The 17,509-nt window shown below is 36.4% G+C and overlaps 1 protein-coding gene across 2 annotated transcripts in view; it reads right to left on the reverse strand.

Moving 5' to 3' along the window:
• ARL8B (ADP ribosylation factor like GTPase 8B) overlaps positions 1-17,509 on the reverse strand; it is a 46,776-nt gene that overhangs the window by 17,186 nt on the left and 12,081 nt on the right. The window lies entirely within an intron of this gene.

The raw sequence follows: 17,509 nt of genomic DNA on the forward strand, positions 1-17,509 counted from the left end.
CATTTGGAGGCATTAGGCTGATTTCAGAAAAAAGATGTTAACCACAATCACTGCTTTCATTTATATTAAACATTATAATTCTCAAAACTTTCACATGATTTATATGTGAAAATCTAGTCATGACATCAAAACTACATATATCAAAAACAGTTATGATACAAAACAACAAAAAAATAACCTGATTAAAAGGGGGGCAGAGGAATCACCAAAGACACTATATCCATGAAAGCAACAATAAACTGACTTCATTAAAATTAAAAACTTCCCTATGAACAAGATTTAGAGTAGTTACAGAGTTAGAAAACAAGCAATAGAGTAGGAGAAAATATTTGCAAAACAGATATCCAATAAGACTATTATCCAAAATACACAAAAACTCTTAAAATCCCGACAATATAAAAAGAAACACCCAAACTAAAAAATGAACCACAGACTTTAACTGATACTTTATCAAAGAAGATAGAGATGGCAAATAAGCATATGGAAAGACACTGCACATCCTATGTGATCAGGAAAATGAAAATTAAAACAATAGGATGTCATGGTACAGTTATTAGAGTGGCCAAAATCTGGTATACCAATAATACCAAATGTTGGTAAGGATGTGAACAACAGAAATTCTCACTCATTACTAGTGGGAATGCAAAATGGTACAGCCATTACAGAAGACAGTTCGGTGGTTTCTTACAAAACCAAATATACTCTTACCATCCAATCCAGCAATCATGCTCCTTAGTATTTATCCAAGAAGTTGAAAAGTCCACACAAAAATCTGCGCATTAATGCTTACAGCACCTTTATGCATAACTGCTAAAACTTGGAAGCAACCAAGATGTCCATCAGTAAGGAAACTGTGGCAGATCCAGGAAACAGAATATTATTCAATACTAGAAAGAAATGAGTTACCAAGTCATGAAAAGACACGGAGGAATCTTAAAAACATATCTAAATGAAAGATTCAATCTGGAAGGACTACATACTCTATGATTCCAAAAAAATGACTGAAAACATGACCCCAGCAATATTCTGAATAAGGCAAAACTATGGAAACAGTAAGATGATCAGCGGTTGACAGGGGTTGGAGGGGCAGGGAGGAAATGAATAGGCAGAGCAGAGCGGATCTTTAGCCAATAGAAAAACTGCATGATACCGTAATGATGGATACGTGTCATTATACACTTGTCCAAACCTAAGAATGTACAACACAAAGAGTGAAAAGTCATGTAAGCTATGGACTTTGGGTGATTATGTCAATGAAGTGCATCACTTGTAACAAATGTACAACTTGGCTGTGAGATGCTGATAACGGGCGAAGCTGTGAGTGTAGAGCAGGAGGTATATGGGAAGATCTGTACCTTCCCCTCCTTGATTATGTTGTGTACCTAAAACTGCTCTAAAAAACTCTTAACAAAAACTTTTTTTTAAATGGGCAAAGGACTTGAAGAACATTTCTCCAAAGGAAATATACAAATAGCTAATAAGGACAAGAAAAGATGCTCAATATCACTAGTCATTAGAGAAATGCAAATCAAAACCACAGAAGATACCGCCTCATATCTATTAAGATGGCTATTATCAAAAATGAAAACAACAAAAAACAAAGTAAGTTGCAGTGAGGAAATGGAAAAATTGCAACCCTGGTGCACGGTTGCAGGAATGTAAAATGGTGCAGCTGCTAGGAAAAACAGTATGAAAGTTCCTGAAAAGGTTAAAAAATAGAATTACCACATGATCCAGCAAATAGACTGCAGTTATATATCCAAAAGCACAGAAAGCAGGGACTCAAAGAGATAGCTATATACCCATGTTCCATAACAGCCAAAAGGTAGAAGAAATCCAAAGGCCACTGGCAGATGAACAGATAAACAATATGTGGTCTATTCCTACAATTTAATACTATTCAGCCTTAAAAAACAACGTATTCATGCTAAAACACAGATGAATCTTTGATGACATTATACTGTAATATATATTATTATATATAATATAAAATAGTATTCATTTAGAGTGATCCTTAGATGTTCCTTCATTTCCTTCACCAATACTTCTTATTGGTTATAGAAGCTAACAATAACTTTCTCTAATTCGGTTGCTAGTGCTAACAAGTAATTTAGGAACCAAATAAATGTTACTTAAATGGAACCAAGAAATATTACTTAAACTTAATTATGTATCATTCTATTTAACAAATTTAATAATGCCAAACACCATTCTTCGCACTTAAAAATATTTTTTGTAATTTTTTTAAGATTTTATTTATTCATGAGAGACACAGAAAGACGCAGAGACATACGAGAGGGAGGAGAAGGCTCTATGCAGGGAGCCCGATGCAGGTGTCAATCCCAGAACTCCGGGACCACATCCTGAGCTGAAGGCAGACACTCAACCGCTAAGCCACCCAGGCGTCCCAGCACTTAATAAATATTATACAAGTAGCACTCACTGATTTTGTGACGATGGATAGAACTATAGTCATCTACACACAGCATATAAGCCAAAGTCTCAAGGCAATATTCCTGGAATTTGTTTAGCTGGGCAAAATAAATGTGAAGCAAATAAGATGGCAAAAAGAAGATTACCCTCCAAGTCTGGGAATCTTATTACCAGTTTTGCAACTTACAAACCACATGCAAGTCATTTTGCTCTTGGAATGAAGCTACCTTATCTAGAAGAGGAAATTGGAAGAGTATGTCCAAAGTTTTGTTTTATTCATATGCCTCTCATTTAAAATACAGTTAAGCAAGAGATGAATGCCTACAACAGTAGGAAAATGTGGCTCTCTTTTCCCAAAATTCTTTGGTATATCAAAGGCTAAAAGCAAATCTTGTCCCAGAAACCTTTCCTTTATTGCTAACTCACATGTAGAGCTGGGGAGAACACAGTGATATACATTTCAGTGCTTTAAAGTAGGGATTCTAAATGAATTAGGTTAGATTTTACAGTTGCTCTTTTAAATGCACAAATATGCAGAAAGCAAGCTATTAACAGCATGGGAAAATAAGCTTCTCTTTGCTTGTTCTGTCCATCTACAGTAGCAGTCCAATCCAGTCTAATAAACTTGAAAAGACAAGTGGAAACATACCTGCTTTGACTAATTCTCAGAGTATTCCCTAACAAAAAAAATTTTTTAAAGGATTTGATTATCAAGCTACTTTGTAAAGACAGTGTAGCAAGCAACATGACAAATGCCTAATATAAATTTCTACTTTTAGCTAGAAGACACTACTGGTAACAGGCTAAACAGGAGTCTTTTGTTTTTTAAACAACAAACACTATGACTCAATTGTTTAACTGCCAAAATTCACACATTTGCTAAGTGAGAATATATGGCCAATAAATATGCAAGTTAGTAATTTTTCTTTCCAAGAACTTTTAACATAAAATTATTATTACCAATACTAATTTTTCTAGTTAGTAGTATTATTACGCCTCTTTTATTTCACTACTAAGTGGAACTGCTGGCAATATTTTTTTTAAAGATTTTATTTATTTATTCACGAGACACACACACACACAGAGAGAGAGAGAGAGAGAGAGAGAGAGAGAGAGAGAGAGAGAGGCAGAGACACAGAGGGAGAAGCAGGCTTCATACAGGGAACCCAACGTGGGACTCAATCCTGGGTCTCCAGGATCCTGCCTGCCCTGGGCTGAAGGCAGCGCTAAACTGCTGAGCTGCCGGGGCTGCCCAAATTGCTGGTAATATTACTCTTAGATTTCAACTTACATTAGTGAGAAGAACAACAACCTATTTTTTGATGGTGAAGTACTTAAAATGAAAAGTAGATCTAGGGGGAAATCTTGATGAGGAGTAAGCTATGGTCTTTAAGTATATCCCCACAAACCACTCATTAATTACAGGACGAAAAACTAGTAAGGACACAATTGAGAAATCAGACAACACCTTGACTGAGGGATCAAAATCAACAGATGAGGCTCACATGGACATCACGTGCCCACAGAAGTAATACCATGAGAAGGATACAATATCCCTCGAGTCGTACTATTTAAGCTGAGAATGCATAAACTAAATCTGGTCTAATCTTGAGGAAACATCAGACGAACCCAAACGAGAAACATTCTATTAAATGGGAGAGGAAGGGGCAGCTGGGTGGCTTGATGGGTTAAGCAGCTGCTTTTTTTTTTTTTTTTTTTTTTGGCTCAGGCCATGATCCTAGAGTCCTGGGATCAAGCCCAGAGTTGGGGTCCCTGCTCAGTGGGAAGTCTGTTTCTCTCTCTGCCCCTCTTCCTCCCCATGCTCACTTGATGTCTCTCAAATAAATAAATAAAATCTTTTTAAAAATAGAAATAAAGGGCTATGGTACATGTATTTTACCTATGTAAAGTGACACACAGACTACACAAATAACAAAGCAAATGAAATAAAATGTTAATAGTCTGATCTCTGTAAAGGGCGTATGCTTTTATTCCTACAACTTTTTTGTGAATTTGAAACTATTTCCAAACAATTCATTTTTTAAATGACAATTTTTAAATGAGGATAATCAAATATCACCTTCTCCTATACTACATCAATGACAACTGGAGTTAGAAGATAATATCAGTCATGCCACTACTACCTATTCCCTACAATAATATTAAAGCTCATTAATACACTCAGTCATAAGGAATTCCAACAAGTTGAGAAGTCATTGCTCATCTTGTTCTAAAAGGACATTCATTTACAGATGTCTTTTTTTTAATGTTTTTTAAGATTTTATTTATTAGAGAGAGAGAGAGAGAATGGCAGAGACACAGGCAGAGGGAGAAACAGGCTCCATGCAGGGAGCCCAACGTGGGACTCGATCCCCGGTCTCCAGGATCACACCCTGGGCTGAAGGCGGCACTAAACCGCTAAGCCACCTGGGCTGCCCCTACAAATGTCTTCTAATAGAAAAATTGATATTTTATATTTTATAATTTTGGTATAAAGTAAAATCCTCTGGGCTTTAAAACTGGCATTTTAAAATCTACTCCAATGTTTCAGTATTTATTTACAACCTGGAAATGAATTATAGGGTGTTCTACATCTAGGCTTCTCTTAGTTTTCCTAAGAGAAACATATATTCCTTTTCTTTTCTAAGCACTTAATACAGTAATTATTACTGAACACAGACATCATGTCTAAGGCAATCTCCCTTACAACACTTTTTTAAGATATTTATTTATTTATTTATTTATTTATTTATTTATTTATTTGAGAGAGAGCACAAGTGGGGGAGAGGAGCACAGGGAGAGGGAAAGGCAGGCTCCCTGCTGAGCTGGGAGCCTGACACAGGGCTCCACCCCAATACCCTGGGATCATGACTTGAGCCACATGCAGATGCCTAATCGACTGAGCCACCCAGACACTCCTAAACACTCTTTTTAAGGGGCTAGAAAAGAGAATCATTCACTACAGTAGCCCTTCAAGAGTCATTAATATAATGTTCAATTTTCTCCCAATTTTAGAACACTATGGACAATCTCTCCTTTAATAATTTCCCAAAAGACAATTTGTTCTCAGTTTTATGTGTAAATCTGGACTTACTTCCAACTACAGATATAAATCATTCCAACAGGACACCAGTTTGAAAGCACACATTAAAAAATTTGTTTGGACAGCTGGAATCTTATTAACCAAGGAATAACTTCTCTCAAAATTCCAGTGGGTTTGTTTTTGAATTTTGTTTGGAGAGAGCGGGATTCTCTTTAGTACTTACCATACAGAATAAAGAACCATCCCCAAATTTTAAGTTTCAGGTTCCTCAGGAACATAATCAAGGCCTCTTTTCTTCAAATGGCCCAAATTCTCAAAATGGGCCACTGTTCTAAATAAACTAAACTTAGAAATTATTTCTCTGAAGCAAATCAAATAATAAAAACTTTCTACAAAATCATGAAATTCCAAGATTATCCTTTTTTTTAAGATTTTATTTATTTATTCATGAGAGAGAGAGAGAGAGAGAGAGAGAGAGAGAGAGAGAGGAAGGGAGGGAGGGAGGGAGGGAGAAGCAGGCTCTATGCAGGGAGCCCGATGTGGGACTCGATCCCGGGACTCCAGGATCACACCCTGAGCCAAAGGCAGACGCTCTACCGCTGAGCCACCCAGGCGTCCCACAAGATTAACCTTGAAAAAAAAGATGCCAACTTGAAATACCAACTCAAAAAAACTTCTAACTCTAGCTAAAGAAATAACATCCCAAAATTGAACACCAATAAAAATTAATTTATTAAAAAAAAAAGAAAGAAATAACATCCTTAGACTCTTGCATGGAAAGGTCCCCTGTGTAGACTGTGGTCTAGATGCCAATGCTTTTCATCTTGTCTGGCAGTTCAAATCAGCCCAGGGGTTCCCACCTGGGCTCAGTAAGGATGTGCTCTTCCATCTGTGTTGTCTGTACAGATGAGGGAAAAGTGGTTACAGCTCTCAGGCTTGGCATGTATCATCTCTAGACTAGGGAGGCCACTTATAAAAGCCTGTTTCACATATGATCCAATCATCAACAGCATACAGAGACAATGAATGTGTGTTGTACCAATTCATAAACACCTCTATTGTTTACCCTTTCCTCTATGGTCATAAAACCATAAAGCTACTCTGCCTCTGCTTTTACTCATTCGTTTATTTATTCACTCACTTATTCAAATAACAGAGACAAAGAAATTAGGAAACAAATATAAAAATATTGCATGACAAACACATGCCATTTAAAACAAAGATAACATGGATGACTGGGTATCTAGGATGCTGAAGTAAAGACATTTAAGCATCTAAAGATAATTTATAATCTACATAGGATAATAGGCCAGCTTCTGCAGATAATCTATTATTGTGCTACTTGAATATCAGTAAGGAAATGTAAATTTCAGTCCCAGCTATGACACTTTCAATTGCATATAGATACACACAACTTTGAACGCTCTTGCTCAGAATGCAAAGGTTCTACCTCCTGTCCTTAATAGCTGCTTCTCTTAAGTGTCTATTGCTACTTCACTTCCTCTATTACCTTAAGTGTTTACTACTCCCTTCCCTTTGCTTTTCCTTTTTCCCTAGTCTCAAAGGCTACTGTAGATAGGAGTTTCTGCTCCCAAACAGGAGGTCTTTATTAATAAGTGCATTCTTTTCATGTCTGAAGCAAACAAACCCACTCCAACTCAGAAGATGTAATATTTAACTCTTAACTGCTGTCCAGGCCCTCACAAACCACTCAAGCACTGCCTCTCTGCCCCACAGAGGCGCTCTTGCTAGACTTCTCCGCCAAGGACCACACCTGAATCTAAAAGTGTCCAGACAATTCTCTAGGTATTAGTATTAAAATTGCTAGTGTCTGGTTTGTTTTGCCCTTTATTAACGTTGTTAAATTTATGGTAATTTGGCAAGCAATCAAGTTTGCCTTGGGAGAACTGGAAGTGAATAGCTTATTTTTCAAGTGAATTACTGGTAGGTTTTTACATTATTAGCATATATATAACACCCCAAACAGTAGCAACATGGATTTTAAAATCTCTCTTTTTGGGTGGCAACTCAAATGAGTGGAAGGCATTATGTTTTCTTTGACACTAGGCTATGAAAACTAAACATAACAGACAAAAATTTTCCAAATGAAAACTTTTTAAAAGCATAATGGCAAAGGGAACTTTCTAACTACTAATTATTAAATACCTGTCATTCCAATTCAACTCATTTTAAACAACTAATTAATCCTTACTGCTTTCTAACACCAATAGGGCTACTTTGCAGCAATCTCCTTTACAAAGATAACTCTTGAGGATTAAAATGTTCTCAAAATCAGTTTCAATTAGGAACCTGAAAACTCTCATCTCTGCTAACCTCTATTCCTGAAGAAAATTCCTTTCAAAAGGTCTCTATTTTCTGTGTTCACTATAGCTTTCATTAACAGCACTTTAATAATGGTTTTTACTAAATCTATATCCAAAGAACCGCCGAAGGGAAACTCAACTTGCTTGTCTGTAAAACAATTTACTAGTGAGCATCCCTAGTTAAACACTCAGAGACCACATCACAGTGCATTCTCACTTACTCAGAAATTATCACAATGTAGTAATAACATGAAAATGGACCCCAAAAGAAATCAGTGCTACAGACCTTTAGCAAATATAGTTTTGCTAAATCAAGTCACTAATATGTCTGAATGTATTTCCCATAAGCACCAAGGGTGTACCATAAATCTTTAATAAACATCTGTGTCTTTATATAAAAAGACTACTACTCATCTTCACATGTGAGCTAAAGCAGGTTCTAAAGTCAGAAACGTGAGAGTGGGAAAAATTAGCATATAATCACATTTTTAGGCCTTGATACTACTATTCTACTGGTTGGTCTCAAGACATTTCAACTACTTTTTTTTTTTATTTTTACTTTTCTAACTTAGTTTTTCATAAAGAAAGCCATTTTCTATATTTAAAATTTCTTTCCCTCTTTCTGAGAAAAGAAACTAGAACTAGAATGAGAAGGAGACCTCTTTTAACGCTGCATGTGACCTGCTCTGTGTTCATGTTTAGCTTGTTCAAAAAGAAATTAGCAGAAAGTTTCTTTCAAATCCCAAAATAGGCTTCTATTGCTAAATTAAAAGGGGGATTCCTAGAACCACCCAAATCAATAAGTTATATGTGTAACAAAAGTCCATCATAAAGAAAACTGCTTTATAGAAAGGCTTCATCATATGTATCAAATTTTTAATCTGCTAACAGTACATTTCATACTCTTTAAAACAAGATAAGAAGCCTACTCCTTATCAAATCTATTAAAGCCAGAATCAGAAAAAAAATTTTAAAGCTTTTTTAAAGATTTTATTTGAGGAAGAGATTGAGAGAACATGGAGGGGGGAGCAGTGGAAGAGCAGGGGCAGAAGTAGACTCCCCACTGAGCATGGAGCCCAATGCAGGCTGGATCCAGGGACTCTGGAATCATGACCTGAACCAAAGGCAGATGCTTAAAGGACGGAGCCATTCAGGCACCGTTCAGAAAAGTAAAAATTTTAATGTAATTAATAAAGCCCATCCTAAATAAGTAAAAGGGCTGATAAGCATTTCAGTACAGTTTAATAACTGTGGAGTTACTATAAGAGGCTGTGGAATTACTACTAAGAGGTCCTGTTCATTTTCTCAGGTAATGCGTGTTAAAACACAGTAATACAGAGACAGTGTTAGTCTGGTGGCTATGACTGAGACTCTGGAGACAGTTATACTAGGTTATAACTCTGGTCTAACCACTTGCCTAGCTGTATGGCCCCCTTGCACATTCCTTAACTTTGTAATGCACCTCACTTTCCCCAAATATAAAATGGAGAGAACAGTCTATCACACAGAGTTGTTTAAAAATTAAATCGATTTTAAAAATTAAAACACATACACTATTTACAACAATGCCTGCTTCAGAAACAGGTATAGGGAAAGCATTTAATATTTGCTACCGGGCAGCCTAGGTGGCTCAGCGGTTCAGCACCGCCTTCAGCCGAAGGCATGATCTTGGAGACCCAGGATGGAGTCCCGCGTTGGGCTCCCTTCATGGAGCCTGCTTCTCCCTCTGTGTCTCTCTGCCTCTCTCTCTCTGTGTCTCTCATGAATGAATGAATGAATGAATGAATGAATAATAATAAATAAATAAAAATTTTAAAAATAACAATAATATTTGCTACCATCATCATTACAGAGTTCATTAAGTGTAATGTAATGTTAAAAAACAATACACAGGGTTAAGATTAGGTAAGCACACTGCATCTTATCCCTTCCACTGACTAAAAACTGTGGACAGAATGCAAGCAGCAGCTGAGGGCTCTAAAAAGTAAGTAGAAGCACACAAAAAAGGAAATCAAAACTTGAAGCACAAGCAATCTGGTGCTATTTCCTAGCTGTTTTCTTTACTTCCAATCTCCCAGCCTGGATTCAATTGCCAGAAACACATACCAGGCATGAACAGAAAAGGCTTCAACAGAAGCACCTCTTTGGATCTGAGGAGCACGTCTGTGTGTTGGGGGTAATGGCAGGAGGAAGAAAGAAGAGGGAGATTAGGAAAAATCCCCTCGGTGTTTTTCTCCTTTCTCCTGCTATAGCCTCCAAACAAAACCAAGCCCAAAAGCAATGAGCATCTATAGCAGCTATGGTCAGTCAGGTATTCCTTAGAGGGAAAAGGATCCTCTGTAACCATAGGAACCCTGGTCCAAAAAATGCTTGGTAGTGTGGGGAGGATTGAAAGAGGAATCCCTGTTGATTATTTTTTTGTCTATTCTCTTGGCCCCTGAGATAGATTCAGTTGACGGAAAGACATAACAAAGGAGGGATTATGAAGCCCCAGGTTTATAGACAGAGGATCAGGAAAGTGGGAAAAGGGTTGTGAGCCATAGTATGGGGGAAATTTGCAAAGGAAAGATCTAGAGAAACAGATCCCACAAAGTTGTACATGAACTCCTGGGCTAATCCTTAAACTGTGATATGTGGATCTGACTCTAAAGAGTAACATAAAAGACCTTGAGAATTAAACTATTAAGTAGACCACTTGCCAGGTTTCTAGTTAATGCCCACAATATATAGCTGGGAATGATCCAAATAGTACTACTGAGGCTTTGAAAACAGGACTTAGAACATTAGAAACATTAGAAACAAAGCTCACAGAAGAAGGCAGGTTGGATTTTTTGGCCTAAACCTAACTGGGTCAAATGCACACTAAAATAAAACAAGTTATCCTCCATAGGTTGTAAACAAAACCTGGAGACTCATAATATCCAAAGTGTCCAAAATAACTGAACATATGAGATTCAAGAAAACTAAACAACTAGCAAGGGAAAAAGTCACTGAACAGATGCCAACATCAAGATGACCCCAATGTTGGAAATACGGGACAGAGACTAGCTATGATAACCCAGCTCCAAGGATGAATGAATATAACATGAAATTTCAGCAGGTAAAGGTATAAGCTATAAAATAGAACCAAATGAAAATCTTAGAGCTGGGGATGCCTGGGTGGCTCAGTGGTTGAGCACCTGCCTTTGGCCCAGGGCATGATCCTAGAGTTCTGGGATCAAGTCCCACATCAGGCTCCCTGCATGGAGCCTGCTTCTCCCTCTGCCTGTGTCTCTGCCCCTCTCTCTCTGTCTCTCTCTGTCTCTCATGAATAAATAAAGTCTTTAAAAAAAATTTTTTTTAAATCTTAGAACTGAAAAATATAATGACAAAACAAAAACAAAGCAAAGCAAACCTCAATAGAAGGTTTTTTGCTTTTTTCCTCAATAGAAGGAGCCCAATAGATGGGCTCAATAGAAGAATAGAGATTACAGAGGAAAAAGTCAATGAACCTGAAGATAAAGCAAAAGAAATTATCCAACCTGAAAAAGAGAAAGTAAGATAGGAAAAAGAAAGAGCCAGCCTCAAGAATCTGTAGGACAATATAAAAAGGTCTAATATTCATGTTATTGAAATCCCAGAATAAGAGAAAATGAAACCACAAAGGACCCCAAAGTAAAGGCCCCGTGAGAAAAGGCCTCATACTCCTTGATCTCAAGTTCTATTACAAAACTTGATTTCAAGTTCTATTACAAATTACATACTCCTTGATTTCAAGTTCTAGTAGTCAAATGAGTATGGTATTGGCATAAAAACAGACCCATCAAACAATGAAACAGAATAGTGACTCAAAAATAAACCTACATATATGTGGTCAATTAATTTACAACAAAGGGGGCAGCCCAGGTGGCTCAGCGGTTTAGTGTCGCCTTCAGCCCAGGGCGTGATGCTGGAGACCCAGGATTGAGTCCCACGTCAGGCTCCCTGCATGGAGCCTGCTTCCCCCTCTGCCTGTGTCTCTGTCTCTCTCTCTCTCTGTGTCTCTCATGAATAAATAAAATCGTAATATATATATATATATAATTTACAACAAAGGACCTAGAATTTATAATGGAGAAAGAAGAGTTTCTTCAATAAATAGTGTTGGTAAAACTGCCACTATCTTATACCATTCACAAAATTTAACTCAAAACAAATTAAAGATTCGAATATAAGACCCAAAACCAGGGATCCCTGAGTGGCGCAGCGGTTTGGCGCCTGCCTTTGGCCCGGGGCGCGATCCTGGAGACCCAGGATCGAATCCCATATCGGGCTCCTGGTGCGTGGAGCCTGCTTCTCCCTCTGCCTGTGTCTCTGCCTCTCTCTCTCTCTCTCTGTGACTATCATAAATAAATAAATTGAAAAAAAATTAAAAAAAAAAGACCCAAAACCATAAAACTCCTAGAAGTAAACAGATGGTAAGCTCCTTGACCCAAGTCTTAAGAATGATCTTTTTAATCTTGACACCAAAAGCAAAAATAAATAACTGTGAGTACACTGAACTAAAAAGCTTCGGCACAGAAGAGAAAACAATTATCAAAACGAAAAGACAAGGTACTGAATGAAAGAAAATATTTGTAAATCATATATCTGATAAAGGGTTGATATCCAAAATATGAAAAACTTATACAATTCAATAATAAACAATCTAGTTTAAAAAAAATGGCAGAAAACCTGAAAAGGTATTTTTCCAGAGATCTACAGATGGATATCACACATATGAAAAGGAGCTTAACATCACTAATCATCAGGGAAATGTAAAGCAAAAGCAAAACCAAGTGCAAATCAAAACCTCATGCTATTATTCCTTGTGCACTCTTGGTGGATATGTAAATTGGTACTATTGGCCTCTATGGGAAATAGTATGGAGGCTCCTCAGAATTAAAGACATAACTACTATATGATCTAGTAATTCCATTTTTGAATATTTACCTGAAGGAAGTAAAAATATTAAAAATATATGTACCCGACTTTCACTGTAGTATTATTTATAATAGTCAAGATACAAAAACAACCTTAAGTGACCAATAATGGATAAATGAATAAAGAAAATGTGATATACGTATATTCATATCAATTCACATATGTATTCATATATATGAATATTATTCAACCATTAAAAAATAATGAAATCTTGCCATTTGTGACAACATGGATGGACTCTATTTTATTTTATTTATTAATTTATTTATTTATTTATTTATGGCATAAAACAGACCTATTAATCAAACAGAAATTTTTTTTTATTTTAACAAAGTGAAATAAGACAGAGAAAGACAAATACCATATGATTTCACATGTGAAATCTAAAAAGAACTAAGCTCACAGATAAAGAAAAAGACTGGTGGCTGACAGAGGCAGGGGATGGAGAAGGGGAGGGGGTTGTGAGAGAAATGGGTAAAGGGAATCAAAAGGTACGAATTTTCAGTTTTAAAATAAGTAAGTCATTGGATGTAATGTATCACATGCTGACTATCACTAATAATATTGTATTGAATATGTGGAAGTTGCTGAGGGAGTAAACCTCATCACAAGTAAAAAAAAATTTTTTGGTAACTGCACTAAAATGATAGATGTTAACTAGATTTCTTGTGGTGATTATTTCATAATGTATACAAATATCAAATCATTATGTTGTACTACTGAAACTAATGTTATATGAGAATTATACGTCAATTAAAAAAAAAGAAATAACAAAATGTCCAAAACTTGGGGAAAGACAAACTTTAGATTCAAGAATGACAACAAACCCAAAGCAGTGTTAAGTTCAAAGAAATCCACACCTGGAGAGATAATTAAACTACAAAAAAAAAACAAAAAAAAAAAAACCTTGAAAGTTGCCAGAAACAACACATGACCCATGAGAATAACAACTTCAATGACTATAATATTTCTCATCAGAAACCATAAAGGTCTTTACAAATATACTGAGGGGAAAAAAACTATCAACTTAGAATTCTATATCCAGCAAAACATTCATTAAGAATGAAGATGATAAAGACATTCTCAAATGAAGGAAAACTAAAAGAATTTGTATTAGTAGATATACTCTAAAAAAAAAAGGCTAAAAGAAGTCCTGCAGGCATACAAGAAGCTAACAGGGGAACCTAGAACTTCAGGAATTAAGGGAAAGCAATAGAAATGGTAACATCTGGGTAAAAGTAAAGTAACTACTGTCTTCCTCTTGAATACTTAAAATGTTTGATGGTTGAAGCAAAAATTACAATCTTATCTGGTAGTATTTTCAATAGATATGACAAATGCACCATATAGGGAAGAAAGCAAAGGGACCTAAATGGTGGCAAGGTTTCTACTTCCACATGAAGTGTTAATATATTAATTCTAAGTAAGCTAGATATATATATATATATATATATATATATATATATATATAGTAATCCCTAGAACCACGAAAGAAGCCATAAAGAGAGATGAGTCAAAACTGCAATAAATTAAAATAGTGAAACAGTCCAATTGAAAATAGAAAAGAAACAAAGGAATAAAAACAAAAGAGACAAACAGAAAACAAATACTTAAGTTGTAGAACTAAATCCAAACAGGTCAATAATTATAGCAAAAGTAAATGCTCATCTAAACACACCACTTAAACAAAGATTGTCAGAATTTTTTTTTTATAAGATGACTCATAATGCTGTCTCCAAGAAACCTACTGTAAGCATAATGATAGAGGAAGGTTAAAAGTAAAAGCATGGAAAGAGTATAACACCATGCTGCCACTGACCAAAAGAATGCTGGAGTAGCTAAAAATTTTCAGAACACAACAAACCACACTTCTACACATAGAGCTGCATCCCTCAGGTTGTCTTTTCTTACTGTACCCTTGAATTCATTTTAAGCAGTCTGGAAACCTGTTCCAACACTCACTAAATAGAGAATTAAGGACAAGATTAGAAGATTAGTCTGTGTTGGAATTTAGCCATGAGGCTTAGTTCCTGAGGAACCAACCAGGGAACATTATTTTTAAAACTGCCATGCATAGTCCCCAAAGTGGAAAAAAAAAAAAAAACAAAAAAAACAAGCTAACCATTATCTTGTATGGGAAGATGCCCTGACCACTGCTACCTCTGAAAGAATACAACTAGGTAGGCCACTGGGAGCCCTGCAAGCTTTATGTCACATATTTCCCTAATTTCTTTGAGACAGGACACCCTGTAGGATTGAACTGACTCATTCAGAATTCCCAAGTCCAACATCATCCATTAACTACTTTTGCTTCCCGTTCAGCTCCATTTCTTTAAAAGAAGTTATACAGGGTTTTTTTCTGGGCTATTAAGAAATCTAACTGGTGATGAACATTTTATATAATTTTCTGAATCTACCTCTTATTTCCGAGATAAACTTCACTGCTCACTGAAACTATAACATCCATTAGTAGCTATATAGATCTGCAATTAAACAAATGTCAGAGACATTACAGAGAAGTTATCCAGAAAGTGGCTCCTAGTTTAGAATTTAACCCATAACTCTTACTGCTACTCAGAACCTTTAAATGTTAGAATGAAAAAGCCTCTAAATGTAACCAAGGATTAGAGCGTATCATGCCAGATGACAGCATATGCATGACCTCTTATCAGATCTTTTTCCTAACTAGAAGAGAAATGAAACTGTTGAAACCCTGTTCCACAGGTATATCATAAAACAGATAGACAATACTCCCTTCCTTATCTTTTAAAAACTAGCCCAGGCATCCTTGACAGCAGTAGTGGAATCAACTTATAATTCTGATGTCAGACTCTAGAGGAAGCAAACTTTGGCACCTATATTTAGGATACATTAAAATCTGGATTTTAATTTCTTAGTTCTTTATCTCCAACTTGTAGCCTTTTCCTGCCTTGTAGATTTGCAACCTTATCTCCTCCACTAATAACATCATGCTTTTCCCCACTGTAAAAACTTTGGTAACACTGCTTACTTTTTAAAATATTAAAATTACTAATTTCCTGAACACATTTTAAACCAAGATATATCAAGTCTTTTAGCTATCTGTTAACTTACGTATCAACAGAGACATCTCTGTTTCTACATTTTTCAGTTTAGCAGTATAGTGTGTGGCTGCAGGAAATGCCATAGTGTGAATACATTTCTCTTTCAGTGGCTGCTTTTCACCCTCTGGCTCTCTCTGGGTGTCCCTGAAGAAACACTAAACATTGTAAAGCTACTCCATTAGCCCAGTCAGTGTTATGAGCATTGCTTCATACAGAAATGCAGCTCTTAAATGATGGGCAGTCATGAAATACTGAGTCACTGTACAGTGCTCAGATTCCAAATTGCTGTGTCTTCTAAATGTTAGCATCATTATTTATTCAGTAGCTGTCTACAACCCCACTTACTACTATCCAGGTGGGGAGCTTGGCAGAGAATTAGAAGTACAGAAAAAAGCTAGAGTGACAAGAATGTTTTCCCGTTATATGTGATTCCTGCATCAAGAATACATCACCGTTATTAATTAGCTAGGCACGTGTCACTGACTTACACTATTAATAACAATAGTAATAATGATAATAGCAACATAACACCATTCACCTTACCTGCTTCATTTTACAGAAAAGGAAGCTTGAGATCAACAGCACAAGGTCACACACATAACAGCAAAACTGGGTTTTAGACCCAGGTCTGAATTTCAAAACCCTAATGTTACTTTCTACTGGAGTATAATGCTTCAGGCATTTGAGAGTTACCTGTTGATAAATAAGTGAAAGTCATTACTCGTACGGAAGCTTGAAGTCTGTTTTAGGTTGCTCAACCACAGGAACAAAAAATACAAACTCAATGGTTAACTGAAAGATTATAAATCGATACTATACTAATAATACATAGTAAAATACCAATTAGGACCAATCACAATCTCTTCCACCAAGCCAAAACTAGCAACTACAACCAAATTTACCAACAGGAAGATAAACCCAATTAACCAGCAAATTTTTCAGTAGATTGCCCCAAACATCCTACCACATCTATAATGGATTATGGCAAAGGACAGTCTGGGATTTTAGCTTCTCTCTCACAATGACAGAACCCTCATCAAGAACAGAAACTGGAGGCAAGCATAACCTCCATTCTGGAACTCAGAAACCTTTCACCCTCCTTTAACACTGAATGAGGACTGAGAGGAGATCCATTTCATCTGCCCTCTAATACTGGAACACATGTTCCTGTCCTAACCCCCAAATACTACATGAGCCACACTAGTAATTATCCACTGCAGAGCATTTATGCCAGGCACTATGCTGATTTATCTCACCTCACACCAAGAGCCATGGAACAACTATTCTCAAATCCAAATCACCAATGAAGAAACTGAAACTTTGAGGGGGTCACAGAGCTCTGACAGATCTAGAATTCAAATTTAAGTTATGTCTGACCCAACATACTTAAACAATGCTCTACACTACTTCACTCTAATAAGTCAATAATTATGAGCACCTTCTGAGTCAGGCAGAGTTACATTTAGGGGACATAAATAAGAAAGTCTGCAGTCTGGAAGTAGAGACAGATAAATAGATAACAGACCCAAATAAATACAATTTTGGACAAAGTGCTATGAAAAGAGAGCAGAGAGCAATTAACTTTGCCTTGGAGAAGAGTTAAGGAAAGGCTCCATAGAGACGGAATCTAAACAATATGTAAGACAGTGTCGTCTAAGGGAAAAGGAGCACCAGTAGATAATGTA

The sequence above is a fragment of the Nyctereutes procyonoides genome, unplaced genomic scaffold, assembly GCF_905146905.1.
Source record: "Nyctereutes procyonoides isolate TBG_1078 unplaced genomic scaffold, NYPRO_anot_genome, whole genome shotgun sequence".
In the NCBI taxonomy this organism is placed as follows: domain Eukaryota; kingdom Metazoa; phylum Chordata; class Mammalia; order Carnivora; family Canidae; genus Nyctereutes; species Nyctereutes procyonoides.